Below are 15,516 nucleotides of genomic sequence, written 5' to 3' on the forward strand. Positions count from 1 at the left end.
CTTATAAAGCTCTGAGCCTATTTACATCAAAAAATCAAATAACTTCGTGATAACCACGCCAAACTGTCTTTCGTTGAATAAAATAGTTTCTTTTCATGAAGATTGCAACACTCTCCTCCTCGACTTGGAAGAGAGCGATATCAACAAATCACATACATCTCATATTACAGCGGCCAAGGAACGAAGTAGCGTGACGTCATGGAACGAACAACAAGCAACTAGCAGAAGCGACAGAAGTTTCGCATGTAAGCAGTTCTCCAAAACTCACATCATCTACAATCGAAGATTACAGTGAAACACGATTATGCAAGAAACTTTTGTAATAGAGAAATTAGAACATTAAGAAAATAACAAGCATTAAGATATTTAGTGTAAATTCTCTACAAAAATATACATACGTATATTGCAGAGTATACACTTCTATTATAATTTAAATGAAATAGTGCACAACTTATATTTATATATGTATGAATTTACGCTCGCAATAATAATAATTCACTAATGTGAAGTTTAGTGATGCTAGGGACAGGTTTTATCTTCATAGCTAACCATTTAAGTATAGTGCGCCCTTGAGCGTATCTGATATCCCTTAGCACACAATTTTTGGAATTCTGGTAATTCTATATTTAACGAATTCCTCATAATAAATATGAGTGAGAACGGTAAATTAATTAATTTTCATAAATATTGTTGACTTGTTAATTCTTGTGTTTCATTGCAAAAACAAACAAAAAAATAAAGTAAATGCTTTAACAGATATCACTCCAGCAATACTCTTATATATTGTTCGTTCATTCGTCGACAAAAACCTACCCCACAAGCTCGCAGTATAAATGTTACAAACGAAGAACAAATAATTCCTGTAAGAATTGCACAAAATAGACATATCAGACCATCAACGGCACCACCCCCTATTCCTTCTTCTTCCAAACCCTGGCTAAACAATCTTGTATCGATATCCCATCACATAACTTTGACAGTATCTGTTAAGGCACGTCACCACCGACTTGCACTTAGCCATTGGATTAGACACCCTGTCCAGCAGGCAGACATTCCTATCCTTATTTTTTCTTTCTCCTTCCTTTCAATGGCTCAGACCACCTCTAGCAGGTATCTACAAAACCAGAGCATTATCGAAGATCGACAGAGGAAAATTCGAGGACCAACGGCGCCAAATTGTCTTCCACCTTCTACAGAATACAACTCCAGATATAAATCCAATTTCGAAGCAACCCCCCCCCCCCCTCCAGATTTTTATGGACGATGGACTTGCCGTATTGGAGAATAGAAAGATGAAAGCCAAGTCCAGAAGAATGTTCCCGGAGGCTACACTTTGTTTGGACAGGACAAAGGAGGAACAGAATTGATTGAATATGTGTATATTACATTCAAATTGATACTGCTAAGACAGGACAATGCATCCAAGACGAACCTTCTGTCCCAGTTGCGGAAGTTGGAGAAGAAGTGTAAGAGGTTTCTCACCGAGGACAACATGTGATTCTCCACTGTGATCTGATTCCCAGCTTACAACACATTAGTATAGCAGGCAAGTATTTCACGAACTTGGAAATTCTTCCCAGCAGAACCAATTAGTAGCATTACATGTTCCAAATGCCAATTGGATGCATTCACCAGAGCATCCCAGCTGATCAGGATGTCGTCAATCATTACAAGTTGCAACAAGGTGTGATTGATTGATTGATTGATTTGGTGTTTAAAGTCCACTTTATGCACAGTAAGGCTAATCGGGACTGGACCTACAGTTTAAAGTTGGATCCGAACCACTTGTGCCTCCACCAGGTATCGAACCTGGGACTCCTTGATTACAAGGCGACAACGCTACCACTGCGCCATTGGGGAGGCCCAACAAGGTGTGAAAATGAAGAAGATCGAAGAACTGGAAACGCCAACGTTCACCATTTGAATCCCTATTGAAGTCCCAATTGACTAAATGAAGTACAGGAACTAGGTTCATCTCAATTGTGCTACGAAGTCAGATACATTTCTATGCATGGACAAACGTGAACAGTTCAGAACATGGGGAATCGAAATTATACTGATCTGCAACCATTGCGTGAATTATTTTAGACAAAATTGGTACTCTCAAGAAACCTGATGGTAAGGGACCTGTGGGAGGGCCAAGACGAAGATGGAGGGATAATATTGAGATGGACCTAAAGGAAATCGGTAAGCATGCAAAAGATTTGATTTATCTTGCCCAGGATAAGGACAGATGGAAGGCTTGTGTTACTGCAGCCATAAACCTCCGGATTTAAGGAGGCTAGAGAGTTAGTTAGTAATAGAGATGTGATAATTGCAAGTAAAAATTAAAAAAAAATATTGACATCGTCGATAACGAATTCTAATTACATCGTAACTTTTAAATTTTTTCAAAGATTTTTATTTGGATTAAATTTGCACCAAGAAAAATAGTAGAGTAAAATTTGGCTTTTTCCATACACGCCAAAGGAAATGGAAATGAGGGAAGCAAGGGAAGAGGCAGCAATGAAAAAAAAGAGCGTTGTAGAATCATAAGTGGAGAACATTGATGCTGTGTTCCGGGGAACGTGACAAGGTCACTAAATGGATAAGGAATATGGCCAACGGAACGTGGTGCTTTGAGATTCAGAGCACGGAATGTCATTGCAAAGCCTCTCATTCAAGCATGATAAATGGGCAAGTAAACAAGGATTCAGTATGCAGCCATGGGGATCTCGTAAGGGCAAATGGCGCACGGTACAACATCTAATTTTAGGGTCATTTGCAGGAAGTGAATCCTCCACGACAAGAATGGCAGCGATATATTGAATTCGTGAAAGGATAGGAAATAAGCATCTCGTAAAAGGAAGCAAGAGGCAATGCAGACGACGTAAGACGCCGTAGGGGTCTACATGCACTTTTCTTCCTATGCTTCCAGTTAGAAAAAGATCAGAGAATGGAGTAGAATAATGCTCATATACGAGGGCTGGAGCATATGTAATGGCAACTATTTCTTTGCGCGAGAATGAGGGACCGACACGAAAATCCGAAATATACAAATAAGAAGACAGTGTATGGCATTGTGGAATGTATGAACAATGCAGATCTTGAGTATCAGAGAAGCGAACAAAGCACCCTTGAAGATAGCATCGTGCCACATGTGTTTAAAAGCAGAAAGCATACAAGCTTTACAGGAACAAAAGAGGCACATACGACAGTAGGAAACTGTTCTCCACAGTTTTCACCAGCTCTGTGTTGCATTCTCCCTCATTTCTTTCCCAAAAGAACGGCTATTTTGATACACGAACGCTGTTCACGCTGTGCGACAGCTGTTGACACAACAAAGAATTACCACTGCTCTCAGAATGATAACCGTTCATCACACTGCCATCTAGTGACGTGTTCACATACTACAGGTGCCACGTTCTTTGGACCATACGATCATACTGTGGTAATGCCGTATAACCTTGAGAAAACAGTTGCCATGTCGTATAATCCAGCCCTTGTAGACAACAAACCAGAAACGAAGGATCGAATAGGAGCAAGTAATAGCTACTTTTCCTTAGTAACATCACTGACTTCAACAGAGGTGTCGAGGAAGATATGTTGTTAAACTATATTTTTAAAGCATAGGAACCTATTTTATGTGCAGTACATGAACTAGGCCCTATAGGTGTACTTAATTGTTATGAGGCAGTTATAAGTTATGAATGCAACACAGTCACAGTTGAGAGGATTATATTTCTGCCATATGTAAGCTACAATATAATGAGCATACCATAATATAACTAGTAAATCGAACGAGTCTCTCGCCTCTATAAAAATACCCAAAATAATCACGATATACTACTGCTAATCAATTCTCCACTTTGTGATGAAGAAAAGAATAAAAAACGGTGCAAAATGTACTTAGCATTCTCCGCCAAATTGTTGTTGCTCGGACAACTTCACAAAAAGTCTACCTTGAGGATGTACGAGTTTCTAAACCCTGTTCTAGCTAACTGTGGAGCAAGGCCGCTCATAGCATCAGAGAAGTAAAGGAAATCTATTGGCCAGAGAGAAGCAGTAGACTATGGTCGCTTTCCCCCTCTACACGCAATTCCGTTCCTCTCACGTGTTCATTGGTGGAGCCGTCTCGCGTCACTACTTGCGCAGAGACTTGTTTTCGTTTGCCTGCTCCACAGTTAGCTGGGACGGAATATACCTTTCTGTCAGAATCCAAAATCCTCTAACTGATATTAGTTGTGGAATAAGTTCACTGGGTACATTAACTTTACAAACTGAAATATGTACATCTGTATCCAGTGTACGAATTAACGGGGGGATGTCGGGGATTCCCACCCCCCCACAAAACATTTTATCTCGGGCAAAAGAACATTATTTTTTATCCCTGACATAGATGTTTTATCCCTCTCAATGAAAATGGATCGAAAATCATTTGGAATTTCTCGGCTGTTCGGGATTACGAAAAGTTGGGATCTTACCTCGATAATTCACACCCCGTCACTTTAAATATATCTGTGTATTTTGATAAAAAAGACATAGATTTGTTCATGAAAGTGATAGACCTCCCCGATGGTGCAGTGGTAGCGTCGTCTCCTTGTAATCAAGGAGTCCGGGTTCGATACCCGGTTGAGGCACATAGTGGTTCGGATCCCCCTTTAAGCTGTAGGTCCAGTCCCGATTAGCCTTACTGTGCAAAAAGTGGAGTTAAACAGCAACTCAAACAAAGTGATAGATAGATGTTTATGGAAAGGAAGCAAGGCGAAACCAGGTTCTATCTAAATAATAGAATCGAGTCTGAACTTGTAAACAACGCCATAGTATTTTCAATCCAATTTGAATTTCCTTGTAATCAAGGGGTCCAGGCTTCGATTCCCGGTGGAGGCACATAGTGGTTCGGATCGCACTTTGAACTGTAGGTACAGTCCCGATTAGTCTTACTGTGCATAAAGTGGACTTAAATCAACAAATCAATCAATCAAATCCAATTTGAATTTTATGATTTGTAAAGTAAATAATAATAAAGCAATAATAATAATGGATAAGAACAACAATACAAGTTTTTATGACTGAAGGGCAAGATATGAAATCTTACTATCCCCCCCCCCCCGAGAAAATAATCTGCAGGCGCCTTGGAGTGGGCATCTCCCCAAAACCAAAAAGTTTAATTCGCACAGTGTTTGTACCAAACGCTTTTTTATTCAAAAATACTAATTTTCAAATATCTAAGCCTATAAAAAACAAAGAATTCTACAAGACATCTGAAAACATTTTTCTTTTCAAAAATTCAAAACCTAATGCGATGAAATGCAAAAAATTTTACCCCCTAGTATGTTTTCATTGTGCATAATATTAAAATCTTTACTAGACATTTGAAACCTCTCTTAATCTATTTAATGACACTTAGAATTGCTATTTCACCAACGTTTTCAGACTATATTTTGCAAGCGGCTATAAATTTACATAACTCTATGGCTGATGTTCAATATAAACGTGGTGCAATGTTATGTGAAAATTAATGCTAACATCGCACACGGTGCTTAAAGCACAGGGGACACTTAGAACAACCTTGTGGCAATCTTAAACCGCGTCACTTTATCAAATTACGAAAACGTCGGACAATTTTTATTGAAGGAACCAACACAAAGTAACTTGTTTGTTTACTGACCATTAGACTAACAATTAGTGACCACGTAAACAGGAACGAACCACTCTGTGTGTCTGCGATAAATTACTGAAGCAATAGGGTTGTCGGCGTTCATCATGGAAAGAGGTCAGCGGATAATAAGGACATCTTCCGTAGGAAGCGGAATGGCTCTAGCCGTATACACGCCCCTCTTACTTACACCTCGTCCATTTATTTTATGGCTTTCAGGCGGATCATTTCCGCGATCACTGGCTGTTAAATTCTCAGTATTGCCAATTCCTTACCTGAGAAAGTTACCATGTCAGAAGTTTTGCGCCAGTCGTCGTTACGCACTAGTAAGCCAAAGGTTCCAGGGTTCGAACCCTGGATATCACTGTGCTTGTCCCATCACCCGTTTCATTAGTCCAATTGCCGCGATTAACCAAGAGGTAGAAAATCAACGTAACAATATAGACATACATTTTAGTGACAGACTTCCAATAGATTCAATGGTTATTTTTGTCGATTCCTTAACTCTATAGACTCATCTCAACAATGAAGATGAATGAGAAATTGATGAAATATTAAATGAAGAAGCACAGAAAAATATTGCCACGGAAGCTTCGAAGGTACAATCCTGACCCGTCTTTCTTTAAAGTGGCCAATTAGAGACATTAAGGTTTGCTAGCATTGAGTATAAGCAGTCATACTTGGCACTCTAGATGTACTAAACAGAGTTATTAAGAATTTACTTAGATCCAATTGACAATCAAAGAAATTGTGTGATCTTTCGTAAACCCTTAGTATCATAAGAAAAAGACTGTTGCATAAAATATCTGTATTCGAGTTTTTATATATAATATATGAATATAGATAGGTGAAGTATTAAATTTTCGAGCTTAAATGTAGTGAATGTTTCTTCTGTGAATTTAGCTAAAAAGTTGTACCATATACGTTAATGAAATTCAGCCTAAGAAAAACAATTTAATTTTAATTAAATTACCTGGAAGAGGTGTATATTTTTTATCAAAAATGTAAAGTACGAGTGTAATAGTTACTGTTTCATCATTCTGTTTATATGTTTAAGGATGAAATCAATTATTTCATTGAAACTAACTATTTGCTCTATATCAAAGGTATGTTTTCCAATGGGGTATAAATTTGGGAATTTTGAATCCTGTTGAAAAAAATTAGTCCCTGTGTAGTAATTGGACTTCAAAACACATATTGACTAATTATTTGATAGCTAAACGATTCATTCAGTTATTTAGGTACGATTAATACAAGGTGACAATAAGAAATAAAATAGAAATACATGAATAAGAATAACCCCGATAACGCAGTGGTAGCTTCGTAGCCCTGTAACCAACATGTCCCGGGTTCGATTCCCGGTGGAGGCACAAAGTGGTTCGGATCTTAATTTAAGCTGTAGGTCCAGTCCCAAATAGCCTTACTGTACATAGAGTGGACTTAAACAACAAATCAATCAATGAATAAGGATAAAATATTGTCAAATATTACGTATGTATATGTGGAAGGTGGATAAATAGGTAAAATAAGAATATATGTTATTTTCAGGTTACTTCAGAGGTGAGAATATTGTGATAGCTGCAATTCGTAAATGCTCGAACACAGATATTACTAGTCTAACAGTTGATTTTACTGTTTGGTTTTGTCTTTCCTTTTCTCTTTCTATTTCTCCTGTTCTGTTTACGCTCTCTTTCTACGTTTACGCTATCTTTCTTTCTCTCTCTTTCCCTTTCATCCCGTTCCCCTTTTACTCTTTCTACTATCTTTAATTTGGCACAAAACGCAAGATATGGAAACACTGCACCCGGAACCGAAAACGAAGGAAGCACCATCGGGGGGGATGGGCTGAAAACTAATGATACTGACCGATTGGTTTATATCTCGCGCAATACGGCCAGCGAGTGGATGTTCAACAGCATGCTTTCAATTTATAAGATTTGGTTTCCAGACCTTATATGGTCGATGGTCCCGGCAGAGGCGACGCATTATGGCGTCTCTCCAGGATAAATGGCGCTCGCAACTGCACGGAGCTATTGCGTTAAAACTGGTCACCGAGACCAATAAAAGTCATCCCAGCCAGGGTTCATTCTGTACAGGCCCATAACCGTTACTCTCGCTTCCATAACTGCAGATCATATGAGCGATAGTTGACTCTTCATGCTATGCAACGTGTAACGCTGCAAGATACAGAAGTAACGCCAGGTTGGGGATGGAGCCGGAATGTCCTTGTAAACTTCGAATTCCGATACTGTTCAATATCTGGAATATCTGATGTTCTTTGGAATGACTTACGGATATTTGCTATGTTCCTCCATATTGTGCAGGGAGCATGAAGATTTTTCTCTGCTGCTCACTTCCGTGGCGGAGTGTTTAGCACACGCGTGAGTGTCCTTTCATCAATTTCATTATATCATATTCATCTTCGCGATTAGCCAAACGTGGCAGAAAATCGAAGTAAAATAAACCAATTCAATCAATCAATTTTTCCCTTCCTTCGATTATCTGAACAAATCGCTGTATCCAACAGAATATCATCTTATAAAATTACCAGTAAAAGTCCAGCATTTAATGAGTCTTTTTTTAAAGTCCAATTTATGCACAGATGGGCTAACCGGGGATGGACCTACAGTTTAAAGTGAGATTCGACGGACTATGTGCCTCCAGAGGGTCACCATTATTACAAGGTGACGACAACTTTTAGTTAATAAAATGCTCATCCTGCTCATGTTAATAATTGTGTATTTTTCTTATTAAAACCGATTCACTGGCTCTTTGGTCTAATCGTGGCGATGAAATGAGACTAATCGGGATTTGAGCTTCAGTTTAAAACAGGATCCGAACTACTGTCTGCCGTCACCGCTTATCGAATCCGGGATCCCTTGATTACAAGGCGACGCGATTATTACTACGTCATCAGGGAGGTCCTAGACGATGAGATAAAATCGATGGACACTAACAAAGAAACATCCATGCCAAGACTGGAACTAAAATTTTCGGTGGTAAAATCTTGAGTCTAGCGTTAACTGCGACTGTGTCACCTTTTTTTAGGTATTTGCGAGATTTATGAAGGCTATGATGACCTGCATTGTTCATACATTCTACAGTACCATACACTGCCCCTTCCACTAGTATATTTCTCATTTTCGTGCCGGTCCCGCATTCTCACTCAAAAAATAGTTGCCGTGACTTATGCTCCAACCCTCGTAATAATAATACATAATATTAACAATAATAATTAGTAATTATGTCTTTGTAGGGACGAAAGTGCAGCTTCATCCCATCTTAATTTGTCACCAAAATTGGTTTAAAATATTTTACCACACTGTTTGTGGCTTAATGGGATTTCGTAAGGCCTTCCAAGAAAAGTACATGCAGTGAAATAATATACTGCAGCTCACTGCAGGGACCAGGCAGGATGGAAAGTTAACTGGGAAGATTAAGGAAGCTTGCTGGCAAAATTCTGGTACTAAATCAACAAATTAGAAGAGAACGATTCCCTAAAAACGTACAGGTGCTCTCCGGGTGCGGGAAACGCGCGTAAATTAAAACGGAAAGAAACACCACAAGGCTGTCATATTTCCTGCAGAAACGGCCAAGTAGAAAAGAAACAGGCTCAGCCAATACGAGCTCGCAAAATGAAAATTAGGCCGAGAAATAATTTTCATCTGTAATTCCCCCTCGTCCCACTTTCCCCATCCCGCGCACGTATTTTACCAGATATTAATGCTCAGTCGTGTTTCGCCGCATCTTAACGATGAGCAAGTGTCGGTGACAGAGGAACTTAATGGTCTCTGCGATCTCAAAACCCCCCCGCGGAAATTTATAGAGACCTTCTCAGTTGGCAGCTTCTATTATGCGAGTATTATACTGCAGGAGGATGGTTCTGACCAGCGGCACACACACATGCACAGAGGGCCGAAAAAAAGGCATCTGGAGAGCGAACGCCGGGTTGCGTTGTATGAATGCCCTCCCCCCCAACCCTTTCTCACTTTGGAGATCAATTTAATGGAAGGAAGGTGGTGAAGTGGCCAACAGTTTGCCCAGTGCAGCCTATCTGGTCTGCTTGTTTTTGAACGAGCTGTGTGGATCACAATGAAGGACGGAACTCCTGTTTAGCGTACAAAAAGGTTCTTCCACAATGAAAAAAAAATAGCTGAGAGAATAGAGTCTAGGCACTGAATTTTTTAAATTATATAAAAAGTATAGTCGTGTCGGATGCATTTTCCTTGTGCTTAACATCAAGAAATGCATCGTTAGATAAAAAAGAGAATTGTATGAAAATATGGAATTCAAATGTTCCATAACCAGATGAAACATAGTTCGGCACAATGCCGGATCGACAAATCTTGCCCCCCCCCCCCCCCGCCGCGAAAAATTACCAAAGGACCCCTCTACCTACCTTCCTTTACACACACACACATTCAAACCAAGTAAAGGAATTAAGCTGGGTACAATTGATCATGATAGAAACAGGATAGGCTTAGGAAGAACAACATTGGTGTGTTCGAAGCAGATGTTTGCCATATTGATGGCCGCTATATTGAATTCAACTCAAAATTTTTAAATGCGAAGGGGATGATGTGATATATATATATATATATATATACATATACAGGGTGACAATTAATGAACTATATGAAATAAAACCGTCATAATTTCTGAACGGTTCGCGTGATGACGTCCAAACTGCGTGGCTGGCCACAGGGTATGATGGGAATTCGTATGCGTATGCGCACGCAACGTGTTGATGTCGGCCATTTGCAAGTGAAAATGTCACGGTACAGCGTGCAGGAGCGTATATCACTTGTGAAGGCCTATTATGCGAGCAATAACAGTCCGATTGCGGCGCAAAGGACGTTTTCGACCGAGTACAAGTTAAAGACAACCGCTATTCAGGAGGTCATCGACAGCATCGATGTTTCGACACTTCAGCGGGTCATGCAGAATTTTGCTGTTCGTCTGCCCCACATCATCGCCAGAGATGGCAGACATATCCAACATGTCATAACCTAAATCCGAATGTCTGTAGTGCCGTTTACATGTGCAATACAGTTTGTGTACTACGTGGTTTGTCACTAATTTCCGTTTTATTTCATATAGTTCATTAATTGTCACCCTGTATATATGACACTGTTTTCTCACACCTGGAGAATGTTATTTGTTACAATCATGTAGTCATAACTTTATCTTGATTAAATATAGGTCAAAGAAACCTTCACCACTGCATTTCTCTTGAAATTCTAGCCTGATTTGATTCTAGTCTGACTGTCACGCGGGAAACCCGGAGTGGGTGATCTAAAGTCGGAATTTCCCCGGCTTTGTCCCCGCATAAAGCGGTTCTAAGGCCCACCCAGCCTCAAATGGTACCCGGGCCGCAGCGTGGTGCTGATTACATCACTTCCAAGATGGCCGACATCGAAAATACGTGGAGCCTTACTCCCCCACATACCCTAAATGTGCCTTCATGGCACAGGGAACTTTGCCCTTACCTGTATATATTGTATTCGTTTCTGTACCCCTGAAGAATTACGTTTATTTTTTACATATGCATATACCAACCCTCTACTATGTCAATGGCAGAGGGTCCACTAAAGGCTTACATGTCTCCGCCCCCCCGCACTGCGGGGTTTTGCGGCTTGTAGATCCGGCACTGCATCGGCACAAGATTTCAAACTTACTTTTCAGTTGCTGTTTTAAGTCCACTTTATGCACAGTAAGGCTAATCGGGACTGGACCTACAGTTTAAAGTGGAATCCGAAGCACTTGTACCTCCACCGGGTATCGAACCCGGGACCCCTTGATTACAAGGCAATGACGCTACCACTTCGCCATGGGGGAGGCCCCTGATTTCAAACTTACGAGAAATTACTGAACCAATTGAGCAGTATAATTTTTTCATTGCAGCGGACACTCCTGTAGTGAGTTTTTGCATAAAAGTTGATTTAGAAGCATTTTATTTTATTTTTTCGTGATTACCACTATAACTATTAACTATTATTATTATCACGAATAAATAATAAAAATATAACTAAAAGTGGTAGTTATGTTTCTCATTCTCTAATTTTAAAGGGGAGTACAATTATTTAATGAAATTTTGTAACAATGAGAATTACACAATTAAATAAAATGCTAAACTAGATTACAAGCATTTATTTTAATTTTTCATAGCTATTATTATAACTACTATTATCATTCATTATACTATTTTAGTTACATTTTTATTTCTCGTGATAATAATAATAGTTAATGTTTGTAATAATAATTACGAAAAATAAAATAAAATACTTGTAATCCATTTTTTATGCAAAAGCTCACTACAGGAGCGTCAGTTGCAATTAAAAAATCGAGGCAAAATAAAAGAATTATACAAATACGATATTGGTACTATTGCAGTAAAATTATGTTATTTCATTTGCCAAAAATTAGAAGACCTCCGTGATGGATTGATTAGTACAGTGCGCTATGACCCCAAGGTCCGGGGGTTCTTTGTAATGTCCCTTCATCAATTTCATCATAACATCACTCATCTTCATCGTTGCGATTAGCCAAAAGTGGAAGAAAAGTGGAACTAACAAAAAGCAAATCACATTTCCAGTAAATTCACTATTTCAGTGTTTGTAGTGGCAAAATTGTGAGAAAATAATTCAGATTATTTTATTATTACGTATTTATAAAACTGGGAAATTTGTAATACCACATTTAACATTGCCAAACATATACTATAGCAGTGAATGTATTAACACCACAAAGCCAAACACTCCACAGTGAATATTTCTCCAACCGAGAGCTGCCGGCTGAACCAAACCATGCAAAATAAAGGCCCCCTGCCTCTTTCACGTTGCAGCTACAAATCTCACCACATCCACAGAGTGTGTCAATACGTGAGCAAATCTAACGGAAGGAACAAGATTTATTGGTTCAGTGACCAACACCAAATGTCTCTCAATCAGCAAAGGGCAGCTTTGGCATTCGCCTCCCACCCTTCCCCTGCTGGACCAGAACATATTACTCCCCCAACCCTCCCTTTTGCGACCAAACTTCCAAACAACAAAAACTTCAAAATTCAGGGGTAGAATTTGTGGTAGGCGCAGCTGCTATAATCAATTCACCAGAAGGAATGCTGTTAATTCGTGCCAAGTGCTAGGATGGAGATGACCAGTCGACACTGGAAACTGAAAATTTCATAATTCTCGCAACAATAAGTTCTATTGTATTTCCGAACAAAGGAATTACAACAGATACATGTATTTATGCATGTATGTATTTAATTTCTTTTCTTGCTGGTCTTCGTAGTTGAGGTATCAGCGTAACGTGCTAGAAATCCAAGAGTCATAGGTTCAAACACTGGTTAAGTTATAAATGTATCTTTATGCGTGGTCCATTTTCCATATCATCAGTTCTTTTATTATCTCCGTTTCGATCAACGCATTACGTATAGAAGCGACGAAAAATACCCAAAATACACTTTGTAAAAAAAAAATAGCATCACATTATTTTTAGTTTTCAGCATTTCGCCCCTGCACTCTGACTTGTTTTAATGATTGCATTCGACTTGATTTATTTTCCTAACAATTAAATAAAATACAATATACAGTATACTTATTATTTAAATCACAGTTAAGTATACATGGACCATTTCGCATAACTAATAACAAAATTAAATTAACTAATGCTTGTGAAAAGTATACGCACAAAAAATTCTTGTTTACGTAGGGTAACGTCACATTTTCTTCTCCAGTTTTTCGTGAAATCTACCAGAACACTTCAAACTAATCCAGCCAATAACACTGAGAGGATTGCAAAGCCCTCTATCAGAAATTTCCAAAACTAAACAAAGAATAGAATAACACTACACGACACACTGATACCAGATGAATGCTTCAAATAATCGATTTCAAGTTGTGCAGGAAGGATAGAGAGATATGAATCGCATTATTTTTCATCTCAGGATAATTGTCACTGGCCTCCTTGTCAGAGAAATCAGCGTCATGTGCTACGAAGCCGTAAGTCTCAAGTTTGAATCATTCTATATCACTGTGCTCTACTTCATCAGTTTATCATTCATCCTCATCGTTGCAATTAACCTAAGAGGTAGAAAAGCGACGTAAAATAACCGAAACAGAAGAAGGATGTACAATAATTCGGCAAAAGTTGTTATGCTGTATACTCCAAACCTAGTAAGAACGAAGTGAATGTAAACGAACACACATTGACCTGTGAGAAATTCTATCCGTTAGTTCTAATAACATGTTGCGCATGAATATTTAGCTATAGTAAAGTAGTACCGCGTACCTACACCAAAAAACCAATTAAACTGGGAAGGGAACCAATATTGTTTGAGGAACGTTCACATCGCAACTGATATTGACACCCGGTACAGCACACTCCCTCTTGAAGACTATTGGTACATACACTACCGACAAAAAGTTTAAGACCACCATGAAAAACGGCCAAAAAATCAGTATGGAGTGTTGTATGGAACAAACGGTTCCTGTCCAAGAAAGACGTTACGATGATACACATGGAAAATGCAATATAGTCTAGTTTGAACCTCGCAAGATGCGAAACCAATTTTTTCCCAAATGTGTAGCATGTAGTTGACAAAATGGAAAGTGACAGAAACGTTGCTGAAGCTGGCAAATATTGCAGCTGTGTGAGTGAAACCGGGCAGTACGGTAGCCAGCCTCATGTGCATCCATATCAGTGGCTCATGGTCAGTTGCTGTTCATGCAGGATACATTGCGAGCCCATTATTGTGTGTGAGGTGTGCAAGGTAAGTGGAGCTGTGTGAAATGGCCCGTCATCGTGGCGAACAAGCGATTTCGGTTGAAAAGTGTGCTGTGATATGTGCACTGAAAAATGAAGGTTATTCGGAACGCGAAATAGCAAGAAAACTGAATATTTCCAAGACTGGTGTTCATTGTGCATTGGACAGATACCGTAAATCCAACAATCATGCTGACCGTGCACGTAGTGGAAGAGCTCGTGTAACGTCTGCAGCTGACGATAAATATATTACAGTAACTACCAAACGGAACAGTCGCCTAACAGCACCAGTCATCGCTGCTTCCCTGAATAACAGCAGAGTGACACCTGTGTCTGTGTCTGTGTCAACGGTGAAGAATAGGTTGCGTGAAGAAGGGCTGTATGGCAGAGTAGCTGCTAGAAAGCCATTGTTACGACGTGTGAACAAGACGAAACGATTGACCTGGGCTAAAACGCACCAAGGTTGAACTGTGGATAACTGGAAACGGGTACTCTGGACCGACGAATCCAAATATGAATTATTTGGCAGCAATAGACGAACCTTTGTGCTTCGAAAGGTCGGCGAGAGAATGAAAGAAGAATCGCTTGTTCCCACAGTGAAACATGGGTGTAGAAGTGTAATGGTGTGGGGATGTTTTGCTGGAAACCAGATGGGGGACCTTCATAAATTTCAGGGAACATTGGTAAAAGAAGTGTATCATCAGAAATTGGTGCACCATGCCATCCCCTCTGATCTTTATCTTGTTGGTAATGGGTTTATTTTTCAACAAGATAATGATCCCAAACATACATCCAAATTGTGCACGCGGTATTTGGAATGCAAGGCAACAGAAGGGGAATTAGTTCTCATGACGTGGCCACCACAGTCTGCTGATCTTTCACCAATTGAACTGCTATGGGACCAAATCGATAGGAACATCAGGAAGAAGGTACACAGCAACACTCAACAGCTATGGGAATTCATCAACGATGCCTGGCGTAACATTCAACCATCCTATCTGGACAAACTATTGGAGCGCATGCCACATGTTTGCACTGCTGTCATTAAGGCCCATGGCGGACATATTGATGAAAGCAAAATATGAGGTGACATTAGTATGTATACTGGATGT

General features: G+C 39.5%; 1 protein-coding gene and 1 pseudogene across 1 annotated transcript in view; one reads left to right on the top strand and one right to left on the bottom strand.

Moving 5' to 3' along the window:
• The window catches only part of nrm (neuromusculin), a 541,650-nt gene that overhangs the window by 284,024 nt on the left and 242,110 nt on the right, over nucleotides 1-15,516 (bottom strand). The gene's annotated exons all lie outside the window — the stretch shown is intronic.
• Nucleotides 1,088-1,951, top strand: LOC145978983 (chloride intracellular channel Clic pseudogene; annotated as a pseudogene).

The sequence above is a fragment of the Lepisma saccharinum genome, chromosome 25, assembly GCF_977018435.1.
Source record: "Lepisma saccharinum chromosome 25, izLepSacc3.1, whole genome shotgun sequence".
Taxonomy (NCBI): Eukaryota; Metazoa; Arthropoda; class Insecta; order Zygentoma; family Lepismatidae; genus Lepisma; species Lepisma saccharinum.